Source organism: Lycorma delicatula, chromosome 5 (assembly GCF_047948215.1).
Source record: "Lycorma delicatula isolate Av1 chromosome 5, ASM4794821v1, whole genome shotgun sequence".
Classification (NCBI taxonomy): Eukaryota; Metazoa; Arthropoda; class Insecta; order Hemiptera; family Fulgoridae; genus Lycorma; species Lycorma delicatula.
Window position 1 is genome coordinate 101,376,778 of NC_134459.1, and position 26,303 is coordinate 101,403,080.

The 26,303-nt window shown below is 29.0% G+C and overlaps 1 protein-coding gene across 2 annotated transcripts in view; it reads left to right on the forward strand.

The window, feature by feature from the left end:
* Window positions 1–26,303, forward strand: part of LOC142325258 (hexosaminidase D-like) — a 670,113-nt gene that overhangs the window by 349,723 nt on the left and 294,087 nt on the right. For both annotated transcript variants that reach the window (XM_075366764.1, XM_075366765.1), the window contains one exon: window positions 4,854–4,934. The gene's annotated coding sequence lies outside the window, so the exon portion shown is untranslated. The remainder of the gene's footprint in view (window positions 1–4,853; window positions 4,935–26,303) is intronic.

Sequence of the window (26,303 nt, forward strand, 5' to 3'; positions counted from 1 at the left end):
TTAGCACTGAAAAATATTTTGGTAATACAGCAATATATTTCTCCAGACATAAAATGAGCGACAATGAAAAACAGTTTTTAATTTTTTTTTGTGAAAAAATAAACCTGTAACCTTTTTTTTGCTGCAAGTATATTAAACAAAAATTTTCAAGTATAACGATATGCAAACTACATGAAAAGTAAAAGAAATTTGATTTATTAGCATTTCAGTTGCGGTTTCGCCCGGGCTATATGGTTACCTGCGTTTCACGTCGCGTTGGTAGTGGGAGGTCTGCCCCTGGACTCCTTGTGTTCATTAAACTCATGCTTGTGAGAATAATAATGATAAATAAAAATTATAGCCTGTTTAATTTATAAAAATTCCAGTTTATTATAATTTCCTCAGGACAACAGTTTGGTCAGTACATCACCCGAAAATTTGAATGATCTGAAGAATGTAACTTTCAAAATAGTCAGCCTCCATCTTAAAAAAATATTAGTTATAGCTGATTACCCGTATTTCGTACGGGAAAAATGTATTTTTCCCTAGTCTTCACGTTACCCGACAAACACCACTAGGAGGCACCGCACTTCGTTTCTAATTTTTTTTATTTTATATTTTTTAGAAAAGTAACCGGAGGCAGGTGCAGCCAGTCTCGTCGCACATACAATAACGTTGGTAATAATAGTGTTGATTGAGTCGCCGGCGCCGCGCCGAACCTGGTCGCACACCTTAAAAAACCCGAAATTGGTTTTTAGATATTTATCTGAAGAATATTTAGAAGCCCAAATCTAGAGAATATCTTGTTTAGTATAGTCGGATATGGGAAAATTTGCAATCATTCTTCAAATTTTTGTTATTTTTCTACATCCCTTTCAAGGTTAAATTTCAAAAAATCTAAAAATTGGTTTTTAGATATGAACACACACACACACACAAAAAATCGAGTTGATATCTTCATTTATTACCGAGAAATTAAAAAATAGGCGGATTTCAAAGGAATTTAAAAATCCATATTTATCCTTTAATCTAGGAATTCAAAAAAATCCTTTCCTAGTGTGCAGTTTACATCTTAAGCAAAATGTGTATACAAATTTTCAACAATTTATCTTTAGCAATCTTTGCTGGGCGTTGAATATGAATCACTCACAGCATGTTTTTTATAACGATATTTATGTGTATTGTTCAGGAAATATAAGTTAAAACATCTATTAATTTTATCGTTGTTTATTTCATTACAATATGAATGATCTTTTATTTTTCTCTACTCATAAAACTACTGTTATTCATGTAACTCTTCAATGGATTTCTTTAATAATTTACTTTTCCATTTGATTTATAAGAGGACATGAAATCGTACTTTTAATAATTAAAGGTTCATTTTTAAAGTGACTGTAAACTTCTAAACCGCAGATGATTTATTAAAGAAACTACACCGTTTGTTACCTTGAACGATTTATATAAACGTCCAGGTTCATTAAACCATGAATTTCTTCTTTTAGTTTATCCGTTGTATGATCTTTAATAATTTTTATGTGACGTTGAATTTTTAACGTCCGTTGCGTTATATATTCGTTTGTTGTTAACTATAATAATTTACTCACCCATCCGGTAATAGTAGCTGTTTTGCTATTACATGCAATCAAACGTAACATGCTTACAGATGGTTTATGCGTAGCATATTGTTTGGTCGGATTTAATTTTAAGTATCATCATGCATTTGTGGATTTAATACCGCAATTAATGTGATTTGTGTTTAAATTTAGTCACCCGAACCGAGATCATGGTTCTTTGTTATGTTTAGTGATTTTCTAAATGTAAAATCGGCGGTGCACTTTTTTTTTTAAGAGATATTGTAAATATCGTATTATTAATACGTACAATTTATCAGGAAAATTAATTTATACGTCTTTGCAATTCATTTGAGATATATTGATGTAATTAATAGTTAACATATATTGTTTTTCTCAGTAAGTTTTGGGTAACATTTTTGACAATTTTGGTCACAAAATTTTATTATTTAAGCTAAACCTGTGAGTTTTTTATACAGTACATTAATACAAATTTTTCCCTACTTCTATGTACATATTTATTCGTTCATCGATTTTTTCTGGATTAACAAGCCTATATATCTGAAGCTCTGATGATCCGGAAGCTGTGACACCTAACAGGCCATGAAAAGTATTAAGGGGACTGAAGATCAATAAATTTTGTTAATAAAATTTCCATTTAAAAAGAAAATTCATTTTAATAACCTTATAACAAGATTATTTAATCAAGGATTTAATTTAATTTAAGGTCCTGGGTTCGAATCCCGGAGGCATGGCATTTTTCACACACGCTACAATACATTCATCTCATCCTGTGCGGAAAGAATTGCTTGACTGTGGACCCGGAGGTTAAACAAAAAAAAAAGATTTAATGGAACAGCTGAAACGGTCACTTTTTATTTTTTTATGTACTACAGGGTTTTTTCTTTTTTCATTAATTTGATTTATTTAATTTCTTTCTATTACATTATTTTCTGTACTATGTTCTTAAGTTAAACAAATCTTGTAATCCTACATCAACAGTTATCCGCTTTGGATCCTAATCTTTATTTTCCTTTTATTTTTTCACTTTACACTTACTTTTACATCATAAATAAGTACGAGTAAAATATTTATTTTTAGTAACCAGTACATGATAATAAATTCATCTGGAATGAGTTGGTGTGCTACTTCCATCATTACAAAAGAAAGTGCCCTAGCTACTGACTAAATGAATATAGGGAAACGATGGTAAAATCTTGCTCGATCAGAACATTACAAAATACACAATTAATAATGAAATTTAAAAAAAGCAGGCCAAAGAGTTGTATAACTTTTGCGACTTTCGTGTTGCCAGATTTTTATTTCAGATATGTTAAGTCAATAAAGACTTAATTATACTATATTGAGAGTTGCAATTGCAAAAATATTAAAATGCATGGTACAAAAAAAATATTAAATGCATGGTATCCCATATGATCCACTTGCTTCATATAATATTTTTAATTACAACCACATTTTAAAATATAGGTAAATAAAAATACATCATAATTATAAAAAAATTAAAAAAAATTTTAATTCTTAAGTCCAACCTCGTCTGACCCTTTTTTTTAATTTCCCATGTCGTCTAGATTAATACTAAAGTTGGAATTTCAGGCTTGAAAATTTAAATGATAAAAATCGATTTTTATGTTTAACTCTTATTCACCTTCCTTTTTTTTGGAGGGGGTTCAGAATTTTTAGTTAGTGAAGTAATTATTATATTAGTAAGTTGGCCTACTTTGGTGTAGTTTTATGCAACAAGCGTAAAAAAATGGGTTTCGTGATGCTTCTTTGTACAATGAAGTAAAAAATCAGACCAAAATTAGGTTTTATATAATATACATATTTCTGCCAAATTTCAACTTTTGTAGTCAACGGGATTCTGAGAAATGAAACAAAGATTATTTATAAATAATGTTAATTATACTTTAACTCTTAATCCGACTGGCTTAAAACTTTGGCTTGATAAAACCCATATATATATTTTAAAGTTATATTTCTATAACTTTCTTTGTGTTTTTTTTTTATTATAGGGGTTGCAAAAACTCCGGCACCAAATATTTTGGCCTATCTATATTTTCCCTTTAAAACTATGCTGCTGCAAAAATAGAGTTATAGCCTGTAAAATAACAATTATTTCATTTGGTTAAAGTAGGTTAAATACAAATTGACGGTTAAAAATAGTAAATTCGTGAAATAGTAGTAAAATTAAAAAAAAAAACTTAAAAAAATAATGATTTTAAAGTTAATCAAAGGTATTTGAACATCTATTCGAACACTAAACAAAGTTACAAAAAAAAATGCAAGTTTTTTTTATTTGTGTTATTTGAAAACACATTGAGCAAGTTGTATTTTCTTTTTAAGGAAATCTTATAATTGTATTTTAAATAAATTCATGGAAGATTAATAAGATTACGCTTTGATAGAAATGAATAAAATTATTGTATCATGAAATTAGTCTGAGAAGCATAAGAACACATTCTCAATCTTTCTTGAAACTACATTGGTCTTTATTTTGCACTATTAATATGTCTTACTTTAAAGTTCTTTAAAATTTGAATTCTAATTCAAATTTTAAAGAACTTTAAAATATGACATATTAATAGTACAATATATCGACGATTATAAAATATTGATCTATGTCAAAATAATTGTATTAATACATATAATTGATATTTATTTTAAGTTAAGACGAATTAAAGATCTTATATAACACATAAATACATCGCAAATGATTTCTTATTTCAATTTTTAGGATAACTGAATTAAAATTATTGGTCTTTTTTTTTACTTGGTCATCTCTAATCACCTCAAAAAATTTACACTTTTTATTGGAATTGCCTGAACAGATATTTGGATTTTTACTTATATTTTTTATTCTTGTGCTAAAAATCCGACTAAAAATACTCTTTATTTTCGTTTAATCTTTATTATTATTTTTAACTGAAGATGGTTGTTTAATAATCAAAATGGCGATCTGGGTTTAAAGTTTAAGTAAGATCTTTGTAAAAGGTTTTTGAGTGTATTAATTTTTTTCCAAAGTAGTAATTACTATTTTATAACTAATATAATTTTTCTTTAATATTATTAAAGTTGTTATTCACGATCTTGAAATAGAGAATTTCATATTTCGCTATATTACTTGTGCTTTCAAAAGTTTAATGATATCACCTTTAATATTAGTATGTACGTATATGAACAATCATAACTAACATTAATAGCTACTTAAAATGTTGATGAATTTTATTAGTGACCGAGATAGATGTCATTTTTCATTCTTTGTTTTTATTTTTTTTGTTTTAGGGAATGGATTTTTGTAGGTTACGTTGCCTTTAAACTTGGAATGCACAACGCCCGAGGGATCGACCTGGAACAAAGAAAATCGTGAGTACTTCCTTTCTTTTCCTTCGGGTTTGTATATATATGTTTGTATATTACTTTAGTTTCGTTGCTCATTTTTACTTCACTTTTATCATGGTATTTTACTTAAACTTTGCTTGCTCTACTTTAGTGACCTTTTCTTTGAGCAATACCGGGAACTTTTTATAATGAAGCACACGATGTTTTAATGTTGGTAATTTTTAAAAAGATTTAAAAAAATATATTTAAAAAAAAAACTTAGGATACATAAATCTTTGTTTAATTTAATTTTTTATTTATGTTATGTTTTCGTAATAATTATTAATGTAAATAATAAAATACGGTAATTTTTCTTTAGTATTACCATAAATACGTATAAATATATCTGAAATGTGTAACAAATGTTGAACCAAATATTTAATTATGAATTTCAAATTTAATTTAAATTTTCAAGGAACTATCTTAAAGAGATATTCTGATAGAAACGGTTTTTAAATTTTCTTAATTGCCCAATAACCAGTAAAGTATGCTCTACCTAGAGCGTATAATTCTAAATATAAATTTCTGTTGTAGGGCCCTACAATTTTGAATCCAGCATGGATTCAAAAAAAACTTTTTTTGCATGAAAAGTATTATGGAAGTCTTTAAAAGATTATTAATTAAATGGTTAATGATTTGAATAATATTTTTTAACTATCTTAATTGAATACTTAACATTTGGATTATGAAATTTAGTTAACACCTGGATTCGGTTTTTATTTCACTAGTATGATTGGCTAAGATACCTAATAAAATCCGAGAGTATAATTTTTCATCACTGTGAATCATCTTAATGACAAAAAAAATGTAAAGAATTAGCTAACATATTCAAAATTAATGTGAAAAATTAAAAAAATAATTCCTTTTCTTCTGAACGTCATCTGTATTTCTCCAGTAAATAAATTTATTTGATATATATATAAAGGAACGGCAGTGGATCGTTTTTTATCTATTCCAATGTAGAATTAGTAAACTTTTGATAATATTTAAGGTCGTTTGAAATTTTACTACAGTAATAAAGCAGATAGTTGTTTGTATTGCTAATTTTACAGCAAAGGTTGTATCAAATATGCGAATCACCTCCAGGTCTATGACAGTTTCAGCCCTCTCCATTACGTAAATGTTAAGCTTGTTTGTGGAAATTATGCAAAATCAGAAATCGCATAAACGAGCCTGATGGCATTCTGTTTATATTGTTTGCATTTGCATAATAAGTAACTGTAGTATTAATAAAAAAACTAACTATTATATATATAAAACTAGCTCTGAAAGCATTCATTTTAATTGTTACATAAAAAATTTAAATAATTAAGTACAGTACAAAGAAAAATATCTCACCGACTGTACGATTAAATGAGATATGGCATGCTGATATCTCATTCGGTTTGAATTTTTCATTTTATTTTGCATACACATATGGTGCTAGAGTTGTGGCGGGAGTTTGTCACCAGTCAGTAAACAAACGGTTAAGTACGTCATTTAATTTTTTATTGAAGACAGAAATTATAAAGTATGCTTCGTAAATATACATACATCTGAAATACCAAATGTTAGCTATATGTTTTTATCGACTTTTCGAAGAAAAGTACAGTATTACTCTCTCTCTCGCATGGTGGAAATAAGGCGGTGAAGATTTATTTTATTCGCTTAAATTTGGTATTCATATATATAATTTATTTATTTATAAGCTTATGTATAAACAATTTTTGGGCTCGTAAACTACTAGATCTATTTGACTGAAATTTAGATATGTTGTATTACTTTAGCTTGGGCATGTGAAAATTTGATGACGATTGGTAGAGAGTCTTTCTTGAGTTACGCTCAATTTAAGGTCGAAAAAATTTAAGCGAGGCAAGTTAGAATCTGATTTCGTTAAGATTCTGCAAGTTAGAACGTGGCAACAAAATAAAATAAATTAATAAATATTAAAAATTAAAAAAAAAAAAAAACATGTCTGCCAAATAAGTACATTGAGCGTGCTGTATAATTTTTTTTTAAATTTTTAAATCTATTTCAATATATATATATTTATATATTTAATAGCCTATGACACCCCGGGGGTAACGTAAGTATTCCTGCGGGGGTTATATCTCTAAATGGGTTCAGCTGTTGAGCTGTTACCATATGTTCGCCGTGGAGCAAACATATATACACCAATAAGTGCAAGTACAATAACGAACTTTAAACAGTGCTATAATATTCAAGAAAAACAGTTGCTAACATTTACAGGAACCAAACAGCAACAGTAATAATTGAAGAACATAAGAAAGAACCTTAATAAGAAAGGGAGTCTGACAAGGATGTTCCCTATCCCCGTTACTTTTTAATCTTTACATAGAACTAGCAGTTAATGATGTTAAAGAACAATTTAGATCCGGAGTAACAGTACAAGGTGAAAAGATAAAGATGCTACAATTTGCTGACGATATAGTAATTCTAGCCGAGAGTAAAAGGGATTTAGAAGAAACAATGAACGGCATGGATGAAGTCCTATGCAAGAAATACCGCATGAAAATAAACAAGAAAAAAACGAAAGTAATGAAATGAAGTAGCAATAACGGAAATGGACCACTGAATGTGAAAATAGGAGGAGAAAAGATTATAGAGGTAGAAGAATTTTGTTATTTGGGAAGTAGAATTACTAAAGATGGACGAAGCAGGAGCGACATAAAATGCCAAATAGCACAGGCAAAACGAGCCTTCGGTCAGAAATATAATTTGTTTACATCAAAAATTAATTTAAATGTCGGGAAAAGATTTTTGAAAGTATACGTTTGGAGTGTCGCTTTATATGAAAGTGAAACTTGGACGGAGTATCTGAGAAGAAAAGATTAGAAGCTTTTGAAATGTGGTGCTACAGGAGAATGTTAAAAATCAGACGGGTGGATAAAGTGACAAATGAAGAGGTATTGCGGCAAATAGATGAAGAAAGAAGCGTTTGGAAAAATATAGTTAAAACAAGAGACAGACTTATAGGCCACATACTAAGGCATCCTGGAATAGTCGCTTTAATATTGGAAGGACAGGTAGAAGGGAAAAATTGTATAGGCAGGGAAAGTTTGGAACATGTAAAACAAATAGTTAGGGATGTAGGGGGTATACCGAAATGAAACGACTAACACTAGATAGGGAATCATGAAGAGCTGCATCAAACAAGTCAAATGACTGAAGACAAAAACAAAGTAATATTCATGATAATAATAAACAGTAACTAATAAGATAACAGTAACGTAACAGCGAATTAAACGGCTGTATATAGAGATTTATTTAGCCTACGCCACTCCCAGTAACGTAAAGATTCCAACGCGGTGTCGTAGGTACATCTAAATCGGTTGAGCCGTTGAGCTGCTACGGTGGAACAAACATACATACTCTCTTTTTTGGAAATCTTCTAATAATTGTATTTAAATTAATTTTTACACTTTTGATTTTGATTATCCAAAACGACATTTTTATTTTGTTACACAATTTTTTATTTACGTTTATTATTATTTACAAATAAATGAGGTATGCTAAACCGTTTACAAACTTTTTTTCGTAAAATCTAAATTTAGGCAGTCATATTGATTGTTAAACAAATATGATCAATGGACACTACGGAGAAAGTAAATAAAAAAATAATTAAATAAGAACAATGAACATTATAAATTGACAAGTAAAGAATTCTTATGAATTACTACTACGAGTATAAAATAAGATTTTTAAGCGGATAAGAAAACAATTGAAAGTAAAATAATATATTTAACTGTTGTAGTGCTAGGCAGTCCCAATGTAAGAGTAAATTTAATTAAAAACCTTTTAAATCACCAATTCAGGCTGTCAATGCACTCGTCTTTTATTGAAAAGGCATGTCAAGAAAGGTAAAAGACAACATGGACCTTAAACCAATCAAACAGATAACCTATCCTTTAACAAAATGCAATATTAAAAACTAATATTATATAAAATTAATATTAAGAAAGGGGATAACAGTTTTTTTATTGTACTTTCATCACAGAATTTCAACAACTTTAAAATTAAACCAGATTAGATAACGTCTTGCATCGTTGTTCGACAATGAATTTTCGATGAGAATCTACAATTTCTACCTGTGCTTTTTTCCAATTCGTTTTTCTTTATTGTTCTGAAGTAAGGTTGTTTTTCTGCATTGATATTCGGCAATTAGACAGCAAGGAAACTAATTTACCATTAATGAAGCAGAACCTTAACCTGGTAAAGGGGTTTAGAGCGTAATTTTATCGTTCAATTTATTTACTTTAATTTATTTTTTATTTTTAAATTAGTAGATGTAAGTTATCACAGGTAGAGATACCTTTTTCAGAGTTTCATAAACATTTTTATTACTATATTTTCTTCCTATAATTATCGTAATTTATTTTTCATATTGTTCTTTTAAATTTATTTTAATTCCTTTAATTATAATTTCGTTTTTATGTTCTTGTTTTTACTATTGTAAAGTACGAGTATTATAATAGAAATGTATTTCTAGTTTAAGGTACTTTTCTTGAAGTTGAACATTACTTTTTGTGCTTGTTTAAACGATTTTTTTAGTAAAATTAAATTAAAAAAATTATTAAGTATTTTTTATTCGAAAAAGAGTTTATTGCTCTTTCTTTTTTTCCTTAGCTTCAATTAACGTTTATGTAATTGTTTCAAATAAAAAATAAAGTATGATTGGGTTATATTTTTGTTGTAGGAATTTGTGGGTTTATACTTCTTTTGTTGTAGGAATTTTTTAACTAATAACGTAATGACGTAATTCATTGTATTTTATTATTACTGTAATTATTATTATTATCAATATTATAACTATATTATTATAACCTAAACTCACTGAACATTGGATGAATTTATAGGGTTTCGTAGATATTCTATTATATTCTACTATAGATATTCTATTATAAGATTATAAAAAACAGCTTTGATGTGCTTTGTATACGCTTTAAACTTTTCCAGTTTTGATACTCCTAGATTAATTATTATTATTTGTTTATTTTTTTTTTAGGTTTAACCTATATTTTACACCGGATTAGTTTATTATTACATTTAACCTAATAATTTCATAATCCCAAAAATAAATATGTTTGATAATTAAAGTTCATAAACATTTGCAGTTATTAATTTGGTTACATAATTTTTCTAGTAAAAATTAGTTTCAGAAATATCGGATTTTTAAACAATACCTCAAGAGATTATGGTGAATTAAGTGATCTCAGCTTTTACACAAATTGATAACAGATTTCTTTCTTTAACTTAGTATAATTTTATTTTAACCTGCATTAAAATAAATATACTTTTCGTGTATAATATTAGGAAAACTTGCCATTGTTTTTTATTAAGTATGGTAAAAAATTAAGAAAATGCTCAAATTATTCTATTATTTTCACTACTGATCCATATTAATTTTTTTTGTAAAAATCTGAATTATTTAATTACTAATTTTATTTGTGTTACTCATAAAATTATTCTGAATTAAAAATCGGGATATGTATTATTTAAATTAATTTAAAAAAATGATTCATAAATTAAATCAGTACTTACATAAAAAAAAACCTATCACAATTAGAAATACTATGTGCTTTTTTCCTCAGATTTACAGTGACAAGATATTAAGGATCTCAGTTTATAGTTAGATTATTTCATACGTTATACAAATGATTAAACATTATTATTAACTTATGTCAAGAAATGTAAACACAACATACCAGTCAAACAGATAACCAACCCAATAAACCTTCATAAACTAATCAAACAATCTACCCTTAAACAAAATATTAAGAAAGGGAACACAGTGTTTTTATAGTTTAATAAAAGAAAGATTTTTTCTTTCTTTGATATAAATTTTATCGAATTGTTTAATTTGTAGTATTTAAATTTGTTTCGCTTATATTTTATTACACGGTAATAAACTTTAATTTCCTATTTTGTCTAATAAAATTTATTACATGGAAAACGCTTATTATTTCATTAAGTTAATATAATTTTGTTCTACTACATTTTTATTACTTTTTTATTTTATTTTTATTTTACTGATTGGAAATGAACGTTTACTTTTCTTTAGTACCTATTACAGTTAATGGTAATACGAACTACTTTAAGTTTTCTTTCATAAACTTTTCTGTTGTGCGAAAGTAATAATTAAAGTTGAAGTAGTAATTAAATATAATATTTCGAATCAAACTTTAGAATGGTATTTCGTATTGATCATTTAAATAAATAGATAAATCTTTTTACAAATCGGAACGTAATATTACATTATATACATTACGTCAACGTAAGATAAATTATAAATATTTAAAAAATTAAAAGATAAAAAAATTGACGTGTTAATGTCCATATTAATTATTTGACTACAGATACATGAAATGATATTGAAGTAAATGCATTAATGCATTAATATTGTAACAGGTAGAAAAACATCCAGAAGAAGAAAGAGAAGAAAAATGAAGAAAAAAAATATAGTAAAACAACAGAGAAATTCTTTCTAGAATTATTTTATAGATAAGTGTAGACGGTGCTGATAATTGAAATCATTACACTTAAACAAACAAAAGGGTAAATAGGGTACTGGTACTACAGGTCAAGCCCTAAGCCCGGAGATATAAATACTGTCGAGGACCAGGGAAGTTTTGAGTTTTAAAGCCTACGAAATTTAATTCACCTACCATCCTTCTTTCCTTTACCTTACAATTTAGATCCATCGTTAGTACACGCCAGTCCCTCCGGCGAAGGGAGTGCATTCTATCCTCCAACAATTTTTTTTTTTGACCACTTGAGAGCAACCGGTAACCTCCTGGAAGACGTTACTTCGGTCGGTCGCAAGTGACGTAGCTGACCCCTTCTGCCCTTATTGCGACGATCCGGATACCCCAGAACTGGTGTTCTGGTGCTCGCAGTGGGATGATTACCGCCTAGCTTGCTCGGCGATAACCGGACCGCTCAGCGTGGAGAACATCATCGCCACCATGTTGTAGAGCCCTAAGAGCTTTGATAACATTGCAGGTTTCGTGGCGAGGGTTCTTCAGGAGAAGGATCGGGGGGCTCGGAGATCAGGGACAGCCCTCTGCGGAGCTGCCGTTCGCACGTGCTTGCACGAGTGGGCGGTAGTGATGAGGCACGGGAACTCTCGCACCCCCATGCGAAAAAGACCGAGTCCCGGCGGGGTGTCTCCGTTAGAGGCATTGGCATAAAGACAGAGTCCCGGCTCCTGACGTGGGAACCCAGGGATGCCATAGCCGGGCCTGTTGGATCCTACTCTGGGGGTTTGAGGCGGGCGCAAAGAGATCCGACCGGCGTGCCGAGACCTGGAGGCCCGTTACAGTAATAACCGAGACCTGGAGTCTCCTGGACTGTGTGGACAGCATAATCCGGCCCGGAGGAGAAGAGGAGAAAATAAAGTGACGTGGCTGAAGAATTGCCCCACCCCCTTAGTGGAGCTTGAAGCTGATCTCCTGATGGAGTCCCTCTTGGATAATTGAGACATCACGACGTCCCTCCCGGTTGCCATGATGACTCTCCCCAAAAGGGATACCGTTCCCTTCCCTATCACCTAGTCTGGGTCCGGGTGTGCACCCCACGCATACCCCCCCCCCGAATCGCGCCCCCCACCTCACAAACATCGAGGGTTCTCAATGCGTCATCAGAACGTCCTGATCCAGCCATCTGCTGGACCCGAACGTCCTCATCAAAGAGAATGCCTCCCTGCCCTCCAACAATTAGGATCCATCAGGCGCATTCCTTCTAGAATTAAAGGCACTAGCACCGACAGGCCTTGTGTGGTCGGACTGAAGGGGAATCGTGTCGGGAGAAAGATGCAGATATATTGCTAGTCTCCCAAGGTCAGACCAAATAACACTTTTCAATTTCATCTGTGAGGGTCGGAATGCAATACCCAATTCCGACCATAAAAAAACCAATATATAACGGACACTAATAAAGAAATACCCGCCTGATAACAAGAAATACTCAGCAACAAGGGACTATTGTCCACATTCTGCAGTTGGGGAATATATTTCTCCGGCCGTCCTTGCGTTGCGTTCCGTTCCGTTCCGCAGTTTCAGTCTCTACTGTTTTTTTTTTTTTTTGCTTCTACTAATAACGTTTTTTTTGTAATTGTAATTAATTATAAATTATAATTACACAAAATTTCTAATGGACGTTAGCATTGTATTAGCAATTGAAGACTAAGATATAAAGATCTCTTTGCAATAGAAGAAAATTCCTACGGCTGTACAAGTAAAGTGTATCACCGCATCGACACGGGAAACACCTAGCCAATCCGTTAATCACCTCGGCGCCTGTATCTAGCAAAACAAAATGAAGTCGACAGTATAAAAAACTGACTTCACTGATTTGTCTTTATATTTATAGATGTATGTTTAGCCATTTTATGTGTAGCAGTATTTATATTTCTAAGATTTAAATTTGTAAATAAATACGTAACGAATGACGGATGTGTAATTTTAAAACTATCATCCATTACTAACTAATTTATTTTGCCCGTGATGGTTTTTTATTTTTTTAAATTTTATTTTAGTAGTTTTATAGTCCGTTATTACCTTTTTTTTTTATTTATTTGTTTTTTAGGTCTGAATATTTTCAAATACATTAAAGCTTATATAGAATCATAAAGTAGGCAGTGGAAGACTTATCAGATTATGTGGTGCAGGCATTCAATAATGTTATTTAGCGGGTTACTCATTCTGTATTCCTTTATTTTACAATCGTCCAGTCACTATAACTTCCTGATGTGAAAATAGAAGCTAGATTTCTACCCTAAACATTTCTTTCCAAATGTTTGTCTCTTAAGTATTTCATTAAATTTTAAAAGTTTAATACTTTTATTGGATTTTAGGATTTGTAACATCACCACAGCTACTATCCAATAAAACTTATCTTAATTGTTATAGATCTTCCAAATGTGTTTTAGCCTAGTTTTTGAAATCATTTTTTTTATTCAATTGAAATAAAATATAATCTTTAGATGTGTTACTTTTTTATTCCGAATGAATTTTCCCTTTGTTGTTTTTGCATTAGTTAAGTTCAAAGCTTGTTTATGCTTAACGTTTAAATAAACATCTCATCTTAACTGAATTTCCATATAGAGAAACTTGAGGTATTAAATTTAACTTTTGCCTCTAGATCTGTTGAAATACATCAAACATTTGTTCCCTTCTTAGTTTGTTTATACAACTGTCAATCTATTGTTCTCTGAACGCTTTGTTGTTTGTTTTCGTGTTCGATCTCCGTTGTGCTATGATTTGAATTGTCAGTTCACGGATTTTCATGTGTAAATTTGGAAATTCAAGTGATTCAGTCGCCTACTGTAGGTAATTTCTTTGTTAATTAATATTGCTTTATCTGTTATAATTATTTCATTAATTATAAATCGTTTTCATAAGAAAATAAATCGTTTTCGTAATTATAAATCGTTTTTGTTAAGACTCGGGTTTCATTTCCTCATTTTTTTATTTGTAAAAATTAAAATTTTCACTTTTTTCTTACTCTTTATAAATTTTCACTCTTTCTTTTACTCTTTATAAATTCTCACTTTTTTGTTATTCTTATTAATTTGTCTAATGCTCTATTGTTAGTCAGTCTTGTTCCATCCTTCAAGATTCAACATGTGTTTATTACGAATGTATAATTAATTAATTAATACAATAATTTTATATGTATATGGATTATAAGTTATGGCGCGTGTGGTAGCGTCTCGGTCTTTTATCCGGAGGTCCCGGCTACGAATCCTGGTTAGGCATGACATTTTCATGCATGTTACAAATAATTCATCTCATCTTCTAAAGCAATACCTAACGGTGATCCCGGAGGTTTGAAAAATAATTTACATTATAAACGAAATAAAGACTTTTATTTATGTGAATGAACTAGCGAAAAATAAAATATTTAGAATATTTAAAACTAACCGAGGCGGCATATTATTAGACATTTTTTTAGGTTCTCCGGTCGCGGATATAATCTGCAACTTTGATGAATCATTTTTAGTCCTCCAGAACCGCGGATAAAATCTGAAATTCTCGAAGATCAAGTAATCGATTACTTGATGTAAATCCACGGTACAAAAAGAAAATAAACAAATATGTTATTTGATTTTCAAAAAATTATTTGAAAAATTAGAATAGTTATTGTAATTAATAATTTTGTAAAAATCAAATAACATATTTGTTTATCTTCTTTTGTTTTTGGTAAATAATTTTTGTTTTTCTTAAACTTTAATAAATATAAATTTGAAATAGGTTTGTTAAGATACCTTATATCTTATTTCTGTGTAATCTGGAGAATATGTTTAATTTTTCTTCTGACTTTCGGATTATCCTACAGAAATTTTCCTTTTACATATACTAGCCTACACATAATATAATATATATTCTATTCAGTTTATATATTAAGGTATTTATTATAAATTGCGATTAAAATAAAGAAAATTTAAAAATTTTAACAGTTCAAAAAATGAATGTTATCAAGTACGTACTATAATTAAACACAAAATAAAATAATCGCTGCCATTCTTTGTAGAATTCTTTCTTATATTACAGAAAGTTATATCTTGTCTTTTTAAAATTTTACCCTAGTATTTAACTATAAAAATATCGTAGCATCACTTTTATTTTAGTGGGATGCACTAAGAATATTTACTCCACTATCAAAAAATATAAAAATTAAAATAATAACTAATTTTAATGATGGATGATTGTACTATTTTTAAATGTTTTGGCTGAAGGTTGAAGTCTTATTATCCTTTGTTTTTTAGCTTTATTTGTAAGTTTTATTTTCCTTTTAAAAAGAATAAATTCTATAAATATAGAATAATAATGTAGATTACTCTGGATTCGGCTATCAGTTTTAATTTTTTTTTTCTTCTGGCTATTTACTCAGTAAATTCTGAAGATTTTTATCGAATGTCATGTAGTTTCTTTACATAGCATTGTTTACAAAGATATTGCTATGGTAAGTGAAATAAAATGGAAAACAAGAAAAAAATGTAATTCTAAAATTAGATAGTCATTTTCATTTTTAAGTTACAATTATATAATACTTACGAAACATACCAAAACAAATATTATATTTATTTACATAAATATTGCTAAGTTTTTTATATATTTATTCTATTAACACTGTTAAAAAATATTCGTGTTATTGTGTTTCGAAAGTATTGCTTATTATTAACATTTATTATTTCTCCTTTGTTTAATTTTTTTTACATATTTATTTTCTCAGTATCTACTGATGATGATTATGTAATCGAAATGGCAATCAAGTTTTAGATTTTGATTGAATTTTTTTATTTAAACTGTTTACTCTTTTGCAATTTTTCGAATAATATTTCATTAATATCTATTGAATTCAAAGCTAACCGGAATTCACGTACAATTTGACTCAATGTAAACTATTCCTCTCCTTGTGGTTGAAAAAAATATCGTTTTCTCCGTGATTAAATTTGATGGCGAATGAATTTCTTTACTTTTACACCTTCTCCGATCGCAACTTGAGACCAACCATTTCCCTTTTTTTATATTAAAATATTATTTATTTATTAATCTTTTATTTGAGAACTATTTTTTTTTATAAACATCCCGTTTTTACTCTATAAATTACACGTTACACTCGTTCAAGATGAGACGTTCAAACTTTATTAAATCTTCTTTAGGTACGATCTATTGTGATTTTGAGATTAATGTAGTAATTATGAAAAAAGTTTGGGTTAATATTTTCATTTATAAATTTATTTAGTTTTATTTATGTATATTTATATTTTCAAACGATGGCGTATTAAGTTATAAGTAAAACTATTAATTAATTTACGTACAAACATTCGAAGTTTTCTCTAATAAAAACTTTTTTTATGTTCTTTCTTTAATCTTCTTCCTCCAAACAACGATTCCGAATTGTCTTTTGTCTGTTAACCGGCCAAAGGCACTTATTCGCCGTTTTCGTGTTTCCAGTTAGAATTTACTTGTGAATTGAAAATATTTCTTCGCTTTACAAAGTATTTTTGTCTCAAATGGAAAATCAAAAAAACTCAGTTAATATCTGACATTTCAACTCGACGACGTTTATTTAATTAATACTTTTTTTATATTAGTTATATCTATTACGTTGCAGTCGTAACGTTAGCTTGTAATTTTGGATTATTAGGATCCATACTCGTAACTATTTGTTATCGTGTATTGCACTTCGTCCCATTGAATCGGATAATAAACTATTGAAATTTATATCTGGTAATAAATCATTTATTATATTACGATAATTCAGCAATAAACGTCAGATAAATTACCATGTAAATAATAAGGAGATTAACAATTTTAGTCAATCACTGTATCTTATCTGGTCTATTGAAAGGTCCTGATTCAAGCTTATAATGTTCTATTTAGATGGGGAGGTAACTACAAATTATGCACTGTCGTCGTTAAATTGTTGCTCTCGGCTATGTAGCTAGTATATAAAGTACATGGCTTTTTTGTATTAGCTCACTAACGTCTCGTCTATGAATACCTTAGGACATTTATGAAATCCTGCAGTACTTTAAAATGTTTTCCCCTTTACATGTTATAAATAACTCTTTATTTATACAATTGCGTGTGCATTCCTGCGTGTGTAGCATATGAAGTAATAAAAGTACATTATACGTGTCAGTAGAATGATATATAATCATATAACCATGTGATATAACATATATATAAAACCTTTAATTCAACTTGTTCAGTTTTAAGAATTTTTTTCAACATAATTTTTGTGGCTTAATCTGAACTTTTTTCAATATGAAAATTTATCTTAAACTTTAAAGTATATCTTCAACTTAAATAGTTATATCTAGAATATTTTTGTAATTTAAAATGCTGAAATTTAAAAATAAATTACATTTATGGATTAGACGATTGGCCATCAGTTGATGGAAATACACTATCCATCGGAAAATTCAACTGCAGTTTTATCGCTGAATTATTTATCGCTCTGTTTTTCTCACTACAATGTATAATATAATTAATCGTCTTTTTCATATCTAAAAAATATTTCTTTTTAAATATTTGAATTTTATTACAGACACAGAAAAGGTTTATTAAATAGGAATTCTTACGTTGCAATGCTTGTATAATTATAAGTATTTGTAAATTATTTTCGATTATATACAAAAAAAAAAAAAATAATTACTTGACCTGTAACATTAGCCTACAGAAATATTATATAAGAAATTATGAATATTCTACTCTTATTAAAAGTATTTTAGAGAACTAGACACTTGTTTTTTTTTTTCTGGGAGGTGGACCCTTCAGTTCTCTGCCGGTATTCGCTACACTACCTCCAGTCTGCCAGACGTATCATTCCCCAATGGACATAATATGTTTACTCATGACCGGGGTTATCCCTCAAAGTTATAAAAACTATTAAATGTTTTACTAACAGTTTTAATTTCGTGATATAAGCATCGAACGTTTTTTGTATGATATATGAACTTTTAAAAAATGTATGAATGTAGATCTACCTAAAGGAAAAATTTCTGGTTTAATTTTTGTACGGCACGTACGACACCTATAGAAAGAAAGAAAGATTATAGTAATTACGTTTGCGTGTTATCCAGCAAGTAATATTCTTCCAACTTTGTTCTCTTTCATCCTTCCACTTTTTAACGCAGAGTAAAAATGAAATTAAAATTAATTATAAAGTTAAATTAATAAATGTTATTACCTCTTCTACTCAGAATAGGCGGACGGTTCCCTGCTCGTTGATTAGTCCATAAGTTTACAGTTGACGGTAAATGTAGAACTTTACGTCCTATGTTGTCATTTTGATTCGATAAAAACTTATTTTTAGATGTTTCTTAAGTAATCAGACTACAACTCGTTTATCGTAGTAGAATTTTATGTTAATATTCAGTCATCCTATTTGACAAAAGAATTAAAAATTTTTTTCTTTATAAAGCGTAGTATTTTAAGAGCGATTAGAAATCCCGGTTTTATACTGAATTTATGCTATTAAGTTAAAGTATAACCACCGGAGTGAAAGCAGTCTCCAACTTGATTACAGACAGCTCTGTCACCAGTCACCACTAACAGTTAATTAGCTGTATAAGCCGGCATTATTAGAATAGACTAAAAGAGATCCGATAACTTCCTAGAATCCAAAATGTCAACAAAGAAATCAGTGATATGAAAGAGGACTGAACGGGATAAGATGTCATCTACTTACGAACGAACCGCAACAAGAGGTACACAATCCGACCGAGAGGATAAATAGTGGTCAACTGCCTCACATTCCCTCGAGAGATCAAGGTACTTTTACCCGCTATAGAAGCAACACATTAATGATCTACGTTTTTGTATAACCGGTTTAAATTTATTGTTGATTAAAAATGGTTTTTTCTTTGGAAATAATTAGATCCTGAAGGAATAAAGAGACTCGCTTTTTCCAGAATTTGTGTGAAGTATGAACATTTTTTTTTTTTGTTTTCAGTCATTTCACTGGTTTGATGCAGCTCTCCAGGATTCCCTATCTATTGCCAGTCGTTTCATTTCGATATACTCTATACATTCTAAATCCCTAACAATTTGTTTTACATATTCCAAACGTTGCCTGTCTGCACAATTTTTCCCATCTACCTGTCCCTTCAATATCAAAGGTACTATTCCAGGATGCCTAAAAGATGTGGTCTATAAGGCTTTTCTTTCTTTTTTTTGTTTCTGATTTAAGCACCCATAAGGCAACCACTCCAGCAATTAAGCATCACTCGGTCACCTCAGGGTGTCGTGGCAGCAGCCTACCCTCCCTGTCTAGCTCCTTGTAGAACCATCCTACCGGGGTCACCCTAGCGTCATCAGAACACGCTGACTTCCTCTTCTGGATAGCCAGCCCATCCCTCAGCTAGAGACCTGTGACAGGCCTATAAGTCTGTCTCTTCTATTAGCTGTATTTTTACTAAACTATAAGAAGTCCTGTGAAAACACCCATGGGTTATTAACGAGTATAAGCTAATTTCGTTACACAGAACAAGTTTCGTACGAAATTACTCCGAACTACTTTTTTAATCCTCAAAATTATTACTTTTTTAAATTGAACTTTATTCTATTTAGCCTGTGAAATTTATTCATTTTTATTATTATTTTTCTTATTAAATTAAATAACCGTTATATACTAAGCAGCACGTCCGTAATTATAAAATATAATTTTAAACAAACCTTTGATATCGATATTAAAATTCATAGAATCTCTTGAACTATTATGTATCGAGTATGTTGAAGGTATGCTGCATTACACACGAACGTTGAAATATTCGAAAGGCTGATGGCTTTAAACCCTTGATACTTTTAATATGCATACCGGCATACACGATTATACACACGTACTACGTGTGTTGAAATACGCTATCTCAATAGATGACAAATACCTTTCGGATCTAATATTAACATGGTTTCCTTTTTGTTTAAAACGTTACTCACGCTGCTTATTTTATCTTACTCTTTCAGTAAATGATTAGTACTGTGTATGTTATTTAAATAATTTATTGTTTTAAGTATTAATTATTACATAATAATTTTTATATTTTCTATGCGTTGAATATATTATTTGTTGTAGTGCTTTGTAATTTATATTACTCACACATTACCTCTCCATTTGGAATATGAAACGAAGATGAAATCACATTACACAATTGTAAATAAAAAATTATATTTAAACTAGGTATACTGCTTTTTTTTCAAATTTCCTTGTTAATTTAGTTGAATTTTTGTAATATAACTTGATTATTCGTAAAAGTAATTTTCTTTTTCTCGTATTATTTATCAGGAATTCATATACTTAAATAAAATTTAGCTGAAATTGTGCGTTGAATACTATAAATTGAAGCTTAAGAGTTAACCTCTTTTATTGGAGAATATTTTCAAGGAGAGAATCGGGATTCCTCACATAAAAAAAATAATTAAAGGGGAGCATAAAACCGCATGTCCAGCTATCTGAAGCAAATACATTTTTGGCTGCCTTTATAAATTGGTCGATCAGAATTCAGTTTTAATTGTATCATTTTTCTCGGCTCATCGATCTCTGTAAAATGATGTATCAAATAACTATTGGGCCCATTCGAAATTTTTCAGTTGTCTCCACCCCGCCATCCATCCACGCCCGTCCCGTCGACCAAAACTCAAAAAGAGTGAAATATACGATCATGTAGAGGGACTACCCTCTGCATGAAGCACAATGACGCAAACCGCATCCAGTTATCTCAATTATAAAAAAAAGTTATAAGGTTTGTAAATTATTCTTCACCTACCCAATATATATAGATTATCTTATATTTAAAAAAGAAACGGTCAGTTACCTAGTTTACTGATTAGATTAAAGTACAAATATTCACCAATAAAATAAACTTTATAGAATGTACCGTTATATAGATTGTAACTTTTCAATTCATTGTTATAAATATATCTACCGCCAGGCTTATTCATGTCTTGCACCATGCCCGTCTGTATCCTTTCTTCCCTTTCCAGCTAAACTTTCAGATGATCTTTTAATTTTGCAAACGATTTAACTTTCAATCACTTGATCTTAAAAGTCATGTTTTTTGATATTTTACTCGGATTTACATTTCGGTTATAGTTGCGTTGTTTAGCTTTACTTATGATTTTTCTTCTAAGGAATGCATTTTGTCGGTTATTTTTTTAAATTTTAAAACATACTAAATAATAAAAAATAAAGTAGAGAAAATAAACGTTAAGTAAGTTTGGTCTTAAAGAATTATTTGAATTAAAAATATTTACTTACTTATTTAAAAAAGATTTATCTTTTTTTTAAACAAATTACCGTATTTATTATGAATAATTACATAAAAAAATAATAGTTATTTTTGCTCTTAGACATTATTATTTAAGTTTCATATAAGAAAAGTAAATTGTGATTTTTTTCTTAAGTAATATTTCACAAAGTAATTGTGATTTTTTTCTTAATATTATTGTAAAAAAATATAAATTAATCTGAGTTCATCAAAATTTTAAAGTATTAATTAAAGAAAGAAAAATATTTAATAGTTATTTCATTATTAATTGTTACAAATATAGGTATTTTAATTTTATTATTCCTCAAATTTATCATTTTTATATTTTGTTTTCGATTATTTACAGAAGAAGTTCGCCATTATTCAGTAATGTAAATATCTAACTTCTCAAATTTTTTTTTTAAACAGTCTATATGATTTTTCAACAAGAAAATACCTTTTTGAATACTGTTTCTAGTTCAGTGCACTGGCTGGTTTTTCTCACCTCCATTTTACAGACATTACTTGTCTTGGATATACCTTTATATATATATAAAGTATTATTCACACACGCACGCGCGCACACAGAGATAGATAGAGAAAGAGTGCGTGAGTGAGAGAAGGACCGCAACAAAAAGAGAAAGAAAATGTAATACGTGTTTTTTTCCTTGGCGCGTAATAGACAAGGACAATGCAATGCACTAGTCTTTTTTTTATGACGCTTCCGTTTAAAAGCACTCTTACGGTTGACGTATAGTGACCCATAATTTACCGTAGTCTAATCTCTCTCTGAGGTTTTAACTCAAGATGGTGTCATTCGACAGCCTTACTGTGGTCGGATTTGATACTATAACCCTTGTACTAGAACAAGGATGTTTTTGAACTACGAACCGACATAAGATATGAAATACCGCTGTTCTTTGTGTCAACTACATACAGTACGCCTCTTAAACCTCTTCTATTCTTTGTTATAAATGTAACGTAAGTAATTTATTTCTGGAAAGAAATATAAAAAATAAGTCTTTTAAACAAATCTTTGTTTGAAATCTGTGTGAGGAATCTAATTATAGGCTTGAGTTTTAATATAAATTTAAAAATAAGCGATATGACATATAAGTATTCAAATAATCGATTTGATCATTCTCGTGCATTCCAGTTCAAGTTAAATCGGTTAAGTTACTCTTATTCTTTTTTTAAACTTCAGAATAAACCATGGTGCGCATATCCGAGTGTTTTGCAAAATTCTAATATTTCTTTGATATACAGCAAAATTAATAAACCGACCGCAAGAAATTTACATTATAATAAATTGCTACGCAGTGCAAGTTGAAATATTAGACGGAATGCCATGAAGAAAAACTATCTGAAAAAGTTAATTTTACCATAAATAAAGGACACAGTGGAAATTTATCGGTGTAGCTTTATTCCACGACAAGATCTTAACCTTTTGATAACTCTTAGCCAGTCAGACGTATTCACAAATATAATTTATTTATAAATTAGAAGAATCATCCTTTTCCCTTTTTTTAAATATCATTCAGAGGAATTTTTGTTTGCTTTAAGTTTCAGTATGCTATAAATATTCCCTTTTTGTGTGAACTATCGTATTTTATTCATAAAGTCCTGCAGAAAGTGGTACATTAATTTTCTGCTGTACAATCTCTGTTTAAATTAATATTATGACAGTTATTATCTATATAAAATACAGACATACCAAAAATGAAAATGATTTAACCTGTTATATCAAAACAGGTTAAACTGTTTTGATATGCCGTTAACACATTACAAAATACCTGATTTTCCGTATAGTAATAAACTTAATTTATAAATCCACTTCTTGTGTGATTTATCGGGTAAATATTCGTGGATTCGGAAGGGCTAGGCGTACTGATATTCATAAATATATTTGGCTCAATGTAGAAAGTAATTGGAAGGAAACCACCTTTCTCCTCACTTACCTTAGTAATTTTATTGAAAGAGTTTATAAATTAATTGAACATTTTATAAATTACTTTTTACATAATTTAATTTTAATGGTATAAATTGAAGAATAACGTTTCCTGAAGATGGGCGAATGACCGAAAGTACTAGAAAAGAGACTGCGGACGAATTGTTAGTAAGGTTGAATTTTATGTATTTATATATAAATAATTATTAAAAGATGTTTATCATATTTGAAATAGCTATACCAGTTTTATGAATCTCGTGTCAAATCAAAAATTACTTTTAGGTTGTACTGCTCAACAAACATGTTTAGATTTTCTTTTTTTAACAATTAACTAAACTATTGAAATTATACTGTTGAATTATTTAGAGACGTTAAATAATCCTGTAAATTAAAAAAATTTCTTTGACTTTGTATGACAAACAAAAAGATGATTGCTAAATTAGAATTTTAATTTATAACTTTAAATATAGGTTAGATTACTTAAATTATTATGTAAAACTGGAAATTTCTTGTTTAAGTTCTTGATTAAATTCACATTATCTTTTAAGCTTTTGAATTAGTAAAATAATAAAATACCTGATCTCATATTACTATTATTGTTACGAGTTGCACTAATTCGTGCACTGTTTTAACCGTTTATTATTATTATTGAAATTCAGATAACATAATAAAAGTTAATTACAATAGTTGTATTATACTTGTTTGTTTTATAAGTTAGTTTAAATTTTCAAAATGCGAAAAGTTTTGTTGTTTTGATAAAAGCTAGTTCTACTTGAGAGAAGTTTTACAAGTATGTTTTATCCTCTCTTATCTTCTATAAGATAATCCTATTTTAAGAATTGCCGCTGAGAGTTCAGAGTTCAATTATTTGCTTCTATTCCGAACGTTAATTTGGTATTAAGTAAGAGTAAATATCTGTATATGCTTACCGATTATATAAATAATTTATTTTATTACTATTTCTTAACTCTGTTATTCCGATTTATTTTTCTCTCATTATATTTTATTCTTATTTTTATTTCGTTAAGCGAAATTTGACGTGTTAAAACTACTTATTTCAATCAGGAAAAACTTTTTTTTTCTAGAAAATAGAATTATTTTTATTTCTGCGATAACAGATGTGTTTAACACGCATGTAGTAATGTATATATTGCATTGTTTAACCTTTTAAACCATTTTGTGTAGAAATAGTTTATACTTATTTATTAACTGTTAATAAATATAGAGAAACAGCACGTATACCTAAGACATTGTTTACAGATCGATGAAACTTTATCAAAAGTCTCGCAGTAATTTTTTGAGTTCGGTGAAAGATATTCTTAGAAGAATATAACGTGATAGGTGTATGAAATTCTTTGAGTTATTAAGGAAAAATATATTAAAATAAAGTCAATGATTTGGTGAATATATAAATTTTTTATAAAGGTGAGTGAGTTTTTTTTGTAAAGGAGAGTGATTCTATTTCCATGAAGAGGGTGGTTTTAAGAATTTCATTCACCTATTTAATAAAAAAACACACATATTTCGAATAAAATATTATTTATTCATTAAAATCAATCGAATGTAACGAAAAAGCTTATCATTACTGAGACATTCCGTTTTCTAAATCGTTTTTTGACATGGACATCCATATCACACAGTATTTAGAGTATTTGATCGTCAACAAGAATGTATAAAATTCCTTACGTATAATTTATTGAAATACAGTATATCTTTAGAAGGTGATTTGGTAACTGTATATGTCACAGCCTTCTAAAATTATTATTGATGAATATTCCACTATCTTGAGTCTAACGTGTAATGGATATATTGGTTTATGTTAAGAAGTAGATCAAATCGATGATCAATAATCAATAATCAATCACTATCCTGAATGAGGTTGTTTTAGAAATAAAACAACATATTTTTTTAATATCTTGAATTGTTTGAATAGTTATTTGTTCAATCTGTCGGATCTTACAAAAAGCTTTCCGATATTAAATCGTTCCATTATCTGAATTGCTTTCTGTATTTTTTGAACGTTCGTATCGTGGATCGTCATGAACCATCACAGTAAATTGCTTGTTTATTAAATTCATTATTTTTACCTTAGTAAAAAAATATTTACTAACAATAAATAAATAAAACTCATTTTTATCTTTGTCACGACGTTTTATCACTATCGTTCAAATTTTTGAGATATATAATTACTTTTTCTTTAGATCCAGTTGGAAAAGGATGAAAAGCAAAGTCATATCCTGGATAGAAAAAATGATAATATGTGGTTCTAATTTCAAGTCTATTTGAGTGCATATTCTCTTGATATGTTCCCTGCTTGGCTTATAAAGTTGCTAGGAAGTTTACTTTCTTTTTCAGCCTTGTAATAAATACTCATTGGAGAGATCTGATGTTTTGCCGTGTGGAAATTAAAGCCATTAGTTTATCATTTCTTTCAATTTGATATTTTGAGTTTTATAAATAATTCGAGATCCAAAACGAGTTGTAAAAACGTTTAGTTTAAGTATTTGTATTTTAATTACTTAAACTTTAATTTATGTTCAAATGAGAATAAAATAATAAATGAATTGTAGAACTGTCGTTTATTTTATTGCTTCTGATGGATGCTCGAGTTATAATACGTAGAGCTGTGATGCAGTTAATTCCCATCTAC